At 39.9% G+C, this 8,278-nt stretch overlaps 2 long non-coding RNA genes across 2 annotated transcripts; one reads left to right on the top strand and one right to left on the bottom strand.

The window, feature by feature from the left end:
- Positions 1-1,434: 1,434 nt before the first annotated feature.
- On the bottom strand, positions 1,435-2,359 carry LOC143963183 (uncharacterized). The gene is made up of 3 exons (XR_013270903.1): positions 2,208-2,359; positions 1,780-1,913; positions 1,435-1,638 (listed from the first exon to the last, which is right to left on the bottom strand). It is a non-coding gene; the product is annotated as an uncharacterized LOC143963183 (long non-coding RNA).
- Positions 2,360-5,700: 3,341 nt separating this feature from the next.
- LOC143963275 (uncharacterized) lies at positions 5,701-6,625 on the top strand. Its single transcript, XR_013270930.1, has 3 exons — positions 5,701-5,852; positions 6,147-6,280; positions 6,422-6,625. It is a non-coding gene; the product is annotated as an uncharacterized LOC143963275 (long non-coding RNA).
- The last annotated feature ends 1,653 nt before the right edge of the window (positions 6,626-8,278 follow it).

The following is an 8,278-nucleotide window of genomic DNA, read 5'->3' as shown; positions in this document are numbered from 1 at the left end:
TTCAAAACTGTAATAGGTAGTGAGAAGTGAACTCAAAAATTTACGCCCTTAGAAAGCCTGAAGGCGGTGCTTGGTTTTCGGGGCCCCGTACGCGGCTAGGCTCCCAAAAAGTCCCACATATGTGGTATCCCCGTACTCAGGAGAAGCAGCAGAATTTATTTTGGGGTGTCATTTCACATATGCCCATAGCATGTGTGAGCAATATATCATTTAGTGACAACTTTGTGTAAAAAAAAAAAAAAATTTTTTTTTGTCATTATTCAATCGCTTGAGGCAAAAAAATAAAATATTCAATGGGCTCAACATGCCTCTTATCAATTTCCTTAGGGGGTCTACTTTCCAAAATGGGGTCATTTGGGGGGGTTTTGTACTGCCCTGCCAATTTAGCACCTCAAGAAATGAGATAGGCAGTCGTAAACTAAAAGCTGCGTAAATTCCAGAAAACGTACCTTAGTTTGTAGATGTGACAACTTTTGCGCAAACCAATAAATATACAATTATTGACTTTTTTTTTACCAAAGACATGTGGCTGAATACATTTTGGCCTAAATGTATGACTAAAATTGAGTTTATTGGATTTTTCTAATAACAAAAAGTAGAAAATATCATTTTTTTTCAAAATTTGCGGTCTTTTTACGTTTATATCGCAAAAAATAAAAATCGCAGAGGCAATCAAATACCATCAAAAGAAAGCTCTATTTGTGGGAAGAAAAGGACGCAAATTTTGTTTGGGTACAACATTGCATGACCGCGCAATTACCAGTTAAAGCAGCGCAGTGCCAAAGTGTAAAAAGACCTCTGGTCATTTACCAGCAAAATGGTCCGGTCTGAAAGTGGTTAAACACCATTATAAAGGGAAAATTTATAAAGACTCATAATGTGGAATAGTATGTTACATGAAAGTCTGGGTGATCTTTGTGGAAATACAGCAATTAAATTTAAATACGTATACATGTTCACTTTTCAAGAAATAAAATAATGATCTTAAAAGCTCAGGTTTTTTAGAAAGCACAGCAGAACGGGAAGCTACTAGATGCAACCCAAACATTGAATTTGTACAGAGTTTGTGTATTGAGCTTTATCTCCTGTGAATCAAACCTCTCTGGCCTGAACTTTAAATTAGGGAAATACATTTGCTCATGCCCCACAACACATAAACTAGTACATTTGCATCTGCGTTCATTATTAAAGTGTATCTAAATCACAAGACAAAAACATTATTGTATGTATAGCAGCTTACTAGTCCTTAGATGTGATGAATGTATTTATTTATTTTAGAAATAAGTTGGTCCACACTATCCCAGAGACACATTACTGTTAAAGGTACCTCATCCCCTAATAATTCTATAAATATTGTATCCAAGAATAGGAAAAGGGGGGGGGCAGGGGATTTTTTTACGGTACACTATATAAAGAAACAGAGATTTCTTAAAAAAGAATTCATAGCTTTAATATTGGAAATATGTTAAAATTATTTTGGAAAAACCAAAATAGCAAAAATATAATAACAAATACACTTTTTATACAAAAGATTACATGACACAAAGTATAGGGGATCCTGAAAATGTTAGTTGCTGAGAATGATCATGTGTCCTCCCGACATGTTTCGCGTTTTTGCTTCTTCAGGGGAGTATGCAACTAACATGAACATAAACACAAAAAAAGGTTTAAGAATACAGAAAATACATTTATGCCATACAATTGGATACACATAAATTTCAGAACATTAAGTATGAAATTGGTCTCAATTCGCTCAGTCCAAGGAGGTACTATGCTTACCCAGGTATAATCATTCCCGGCATCGCAACCCACAAGCCAATAGATGGTGAAATAGGTGGCAAGAATTGGGTGACAGGATCAAATGCTAAAAACAACCCAGCCCCACGCAGGGCATAGATGGAGGTAGACAAGCGCTACAAAGATCAAAAACAAAATCCAGAGATAAGTACCAAGTTTACAAATCCAGCACAGGTATTGAAAAATGTTAGTTTGTAACAGAAAGGGTAACTGATATCAATCCCTAAATTATAAGAGGGAATTGGGGCTGAAAAACAAGCCTCCATAGTAGAACATGAGATACTCATTATCAAAGGAATGAAACAATTGATTTTAATTACGCTTAATTGGTAGCTTGTAAAAAGTGGCTGCTGGGGGTATACTACCAATATACTGTTAAAGAAAGTGAAAGGAATAAAAATTATTTTTACCTGCAGTTAGAGTCAAAGATGGAAGAGTTAATTCCATATGATAATATTGGTGCAGTACAAATGCAACAGATTACAAAGAAAGAATCAATTGATTCAGTGTGGTATTTTGTAAATTACAGAGTGCAGCGGTATGCTGCCACTGCCAGGCTTGCTGAACCTACAAGCAAATAAAAAGAAGGATGAATAGATATGGGTATAGAAAGATGAGAAAACAGTGTTGTAACAGTATGAAGTTCAACTAAAAAAAGTATATTTACCAAAAGGAAAAGTCAGCGTGGCGGTAGTATCTGTGCTGAACCTGCACTACAGATGAAGTGACAGCGCTGCCTTTTGTATCCCCCATCCATCGAGCCGGCGTCTGACGTCACCGGCTCGATGCGGACAGCCATAGGTGGAAGCAGTGAGCATGTGCAAAGCCTTCCAAGTCGGCATTTAAACTACCAACCCCATAATGCCTCAGTGCTGACACGAGGTTCATTTGGATACATGCTGATGGAGATAGGGCTATGCTAGCTCTCCGCCCTTAAAGGGGCGGGAAGACACAAGCCTGCATAGAGGGCAGATAAAACGACGATTGTCATGGCTTTTAACCCTTGAGGGGATTACATGCTCCCTTCCACCTCAAATCGGGAGCCGCCTGGGGATATGACCCAGCGGCGCCCTTGGGTGTCCATATGCCCTTGCATACTTGGAGCAAGGGAAGATAAAAAACAGAGGATCCGGTCCCAAATCACAAAATAGTAAGGCTTAGGAATGCGGTGTAGGGAAGGAGGGAAAAAGCAAAGCTCCTCAATGTGGGTGGGACTCATAGAGAGCAACAGAGATCCCCAAGTGTGCAAACCATGAAACCCACCTTGGGCCAAGCATAGCGAGACATTAAACGGTATATATTGCGTGTACAGCGTTAATAGTAATTAGAAATGACATTTTTTGATGTACAGAGATATTTTTAAATATAACATAAACATATCAATAAAGAAAAATAAAAATAAAAATAAAATAAAAAAATAATAAAAAACAAAAAGAAAACCAAATAAATTGGGGAGAGGGTAGGAGGAATAGAGGGAAGGGGGAAAGGATAAACAAAAAGGGGAAAAAGGGATATCACTTCTCTCTCTTCATGCCAGGCTCCACGGGGGCTCACAGCTGAGGTATGAGGGTTCATGAAACAAACAAATAGAGATTAGCTATAGAAAAGATCTGTAGCTTATATTTTCATTGAAACCAGGGTATTTTGTGGCTTTTAGGATAAAGATCCACTTGGCTTCAGTTTGTAAGAGAAGCTTGTCCACTGAGCCACCTCTTGAATTTAGAGGTATATGGGCCAGGGCTGAAAATCGTATCCAGTTGGGGTCAAAGGCATGATGGGTGCCTATGTGCCTGCTTATGGCTGTAATAATTTTTTTATTGAGAATGGGTTTGATGTGGTCTTTTATGCGGATAGAAAATAGTCTTTTAGTTTTACCCACGTAAAATCCTCCACAACGGCATTGGGCCAAATACACAACGCCTGGAGTGGAGCATGTAACGTGGAATTTCGAAACAAACAGGTTGCCATTTGGCAGTCTGATCTTTCGAGAATTATATATATAGGGACACATGTCACATTGCCCGCATGAATAAGTGCCTGGATATTTAGGTTTAGTTTCACCTGAGGAGTCCTGAAAGTGACTTCTAACTAAGCTGTCCTTGAGTGATTGAGGTCTCATATAGGTGATTGATGGTACATCGTTTATGTACTGATTAACAGTAGAGTCGGCTTTTAGAAGAGGCCAGAACTTATTAATTATAGCACGGAAAGAATGATGTTGGTTAGAGTATTTGGTAATGATACGTACTTTATTATCAAAATTTTTTTGTTTATTAGAGAAGAGAAGGGAAGTCCTATCTTTATTTTTTACTCTATTATATGATTTTTTCAGAGATACATGACTGTATGAGACCTCAATCACTCAAGGACAGCTTAGTTAGAAGTCACTTTCAGGACTCCTCAGGTGAAACTAAACCTAAATATCCAGGCACTTATTCATGCGGGCAATGTGACATGTGTCCCTATATATATAATTCTCGAAAGATCAGACTGCCAAATGGCAACCTGTTTGTTTCGAAATTCCACGTTACATGCTCCACTCCAGGCGTTGTGTATTTGGCCCAATGCCGTTGTGGAGGATTTTACGTGGGTAAAACTAAAAGACTATTTTCTATCCGCATAAAAGACCACATCAAACCCATTCTCAATAAAAAAATTATTACAGCCATAAGCAGGCACATAGGCACCCATCATGCCTTTGACCCCAACTGGATACGATTTTCAGCCCTGGCCCATATACCTCTAAATTCAAGAGGTGGCTCAGTGGACAAGCTTCTCTTACAAACTGAAGCCAAGTGGATCTTTATCCTAAAAGCCACAAAATACCCTGGTTTCAATGAAAATATAAGCTACAGATCTTTTCTATAGCTAATCTCTATTTGTTTGTTTCATGAACCCTCATACCTCAGCTGTGAGCCCCCGTGGAGCCTGGCATGAAGAGAGAGAAGTGATATCCCTTTTTCCCCTTTTTGTTTATCCTTTCCCCCTTCCCTCTATTCCTCCTACCCTCTCCCCAATTTATTTGGTTTTCTTTTTGTTTTTTATTATTTTTTTATTTTATTTTTATTTTTATTTTTCTTTATTGATATGTTTATGTTATATTTAAAAATATCTCTGTACATCAAAAAATGTCATTTCTAATTACTATTAACGCTGTACAGGCAATATATACCGTTTAATGTCTCGCTATGCTTGGCCCAAGGTGGGTTTCATGGTTTGCACACTTGGGGATCTCTGTTGCTCTCTATGAGTCCCACCCACATTGAGGAGCTTTGCTTTTTCCCTCCTTCCCTACACCGCATTCCTAAGCCTTACTATTTTGTGATTTGGGACCGGATCCTCTGTTTTTTATCTTCCCTTGCTCCAAGTATGCAAGGGCATATGGACACCCAAGGGCGCCGCTGGGTCATATCCCCAGGCGGCTCCCGATTTGAGGTGGAAGGGAGCATGTAATCCCCTCAAGGGTTAAAAGCCATGACAATCGTCGTTTTATCTGCCCTCTATGCAGGCTTGTGTCTTCCCGCCCCTTTAAGGGCGGAGAGCTAGCATAGCCCTATCTCCATCAGCATGTATCCAAATGAACCTCGTGTCAGCACTGAGGCATTATGGGGTTGGTAGTTTAAATGCCGACTTGGAAGGCTTTGCACATGCTCACTGCTTCCACCTATGGCTGTCCGCATCGAGCCGGTGACGTCAGACGCCGGCTCGATGGATGGGGGATACAAAAGGCAGCGCTGTCACTTCATCTGTAGTGCAGGTTCAGCACAGATACTACCGCCACGCTGACTTTTCCTTTTGGTAAATATACTTTTTTTAGTTGAACTTCATACTGTTACAACACTGTTTTCTCATCTTTCTATACCCATATCTATTCATCCTTCTTTTTATTTGCTTGTAGGTTCAGCAAGCCTGGCAGTGGCAGCATACCGCTGCACTCTGTAATTTACAAAATACCACACTGAATCAATTGATTCTTTCTTTGTAATCTGTTGCATTTGTACTGCACCAATATTATCATATGGAATTAACTCTTCCATCTTTGACTCTAACTGCAGGTAAAAATAATTTTTATTCCTTTCACTTTCTTTAACAGTATATTGGTAGTATACCCCCAGCAGCCACTTTTTACAAGCTACCAATTAAGCGTAATTAAAATCAATTGTTTCATTCCTTTGATAATGAGTATCTCATGTTCTACTATGGAGGCTTGTTTTTCAGCCCCAATTCCCTCTTATAATTTAGGGATTGATATCAGTTACCCTTTCTGTTACAAACTAACATTTTTCAATACCTGTGCTGGATTTGTAAACTTGGTACTTATCTCTGGATTTTGTTTTTGATCTTTGTAGCGCTTGTCTACCTCCATCTATGCCCTGCGTGGGGCTGGGTTGTTTTTAGCATTTGATCCTGTCACCCAATTCTTGCCACCTATTTCACCATCTATTGGCTTGTGGGTTGCGATGCCGGGAATGATTATACCTGGGTAAGCATAGTACCTCTTTGGACTGAGCGAATTGAGACCAATTTCATACTTAATGTTCTGAAATTTATGTGTATCCAATTGTATGGCATAAATGTATTTTCTGTATTCTTAAACCTTTTTTTGTGTTTATGTTCATGTTAGTTGCATACTCCCCTGAAGAAGCAAAAACGCGAAACATGTCGGGAGGACACATGATCATTCTCAGCAACTAACATTTTCAGGATCCCCTATACTTTGTGTCATGTAATCTTTTGTATAAAAAGTGTATTTGTTATTATATTTTTGCTATTTTGGTTTTTCCAAAATAATTTTAACATATTTCCAATATTAAAGCTATGAATTCTTTTTTAAGAAATCTCTGTTTCTTTATATAGTGTACCGTAAAAAAATCCCCTGCCCCCCCCCTTTTCCTATTCTTGGATACAATATGTATTTATTTATTTATTTTTTTGTCTTATTTTCCTTTATTTTCAAACTTTCTGTCACAGGGTGGCAACACTTATTGGCTGTACTGTATCTGTGGAGGAGCAGTGATTTCACCTTAGGTCAGGAAGTGTGTTAGGGCTTCAGAATAATTCCCCTCTTATCTCCATAGGAGAGGTATGCTGTAGTGCACAAAGGGAACCCAGGCAAAGCCTGATAATATTGTTTGCGCTTTTGGTGTAGCATTGCAAGCTGATTATTAGAGGCTACGAGCTTCACTAGATTTCTGGCAGCATCAACGGGTATTTTTTGAACTTATAGAACAGATATAGCAAAACATGTTAAAATGTATAGTTATAAAACCAAAAACGAAAAAAGAAGAGAAGTCCATTGGAAGAGTTTACATATGTGTATTACTACCCCCAGAGGGTTTGAATGGGTTCATCCTTACAGTGATGACCGGCCCTGACAGAACCCAATTTTACTGACACACCTAGAGCTTATATATTTTTCCACATTACAAATATGCTAGCAAGTACAGGAACTGACAAAGTAGCTTGACTAAATATATAGTTGACACTACCAATCCCAATGGCCAGTTGGCTAATCAGCCAGCCTAAGGACCCCTAAATTACTAGCAGGAATGTTCGCTATCAAACCTGAAAGATTTGTAATCCACTAGATAAGAGGAAAGTGATCCAGTGTTCCCTTTGGCAGACCTCCACCGGAGGCAGCAAAAATAACAATAATATTTAAAAAGACAAACCAGTGTTACCAACAAGCCTCTTACTGGAGGCAAGCAGAAGATAAATTGCAGCTCTTGGACAAGGTCAGGTGCACTCAGCTCCATAGCACACATGGGAGTGGATGCGATCACCTCCTCCGCTGCTGGCAGCTTCGGTAATCGGTGGAGGGCAACAGAGCAGACATTGGGCCCGCTTCACAAGCTTGTACCACCATGGGGAGCCTCTTCTTGTGGCTCTGCCCTATGTTGTTCTACCACTGAAGACATTTGCAGTCAGTTTTTGGACAGCACTTTCTTTCTTGGAGACCTCTGCTGCATCTCTGCACATTGCCTGTAAGAGATCAGTGCCTGGACAGCATAGCTTTACAGATAGCAATCCAGTTTCTGGTGGGCGCTGTACAATAGCTTCCCTCACCATCACTTGGTAACCATTTTGCACACAGGCCCCACAGTTACTCACAGCTGCTTTGCATGCCCCTCTCTCTATGGCCTGCTTGCAGCAAAAGTCCCCAGCATTCCAGCCCCACTCTTATGTGGCTATTTGATAGCTAAACTCCCAGTGGGCTTTACACACAGTTTCCTCCATCTGGGGGTAGGGCCAAGTAACAGGCAGCGATTGAAGCTAATAGAATGTTACCAAGGGTAGGTTCATAGTCCAGCTGCCAATGCAGCCATTTGCAGTCCTTTAGCCTTGCCACCTCACCTCCCCCACCCAAATGGCCTCTGCTTCTCCTGTATTAAGGACACTTTCTTATTCCAACACTGTCTACCTATTGCAGAGAGAGACAGAGTAACAAGCTGTAAGAGAGAAGAATGTTCTGCAGGGCAGG

This window comes from Lithobates pipiens, unplaced genomic scaffold (assembly GCF_037356315.1).
Source record: "Lithobates pipiens isolate NorthernLeopardFrog02 unplaced genomic scaffold, aLitPip1_a1.2 Scaffold_8, whole genome shotgun sequence".
Lineage (NCBI taxonomy): Eukaryota > Metazoa > Chordata > Amphibia > Anura > Ranidae > Lithobates > Lithobates pipiens.
Note: the sequence above shows the minus strand (reverse complement) of the source record. Positions and strands in the feature narration are given on the sequence as shown.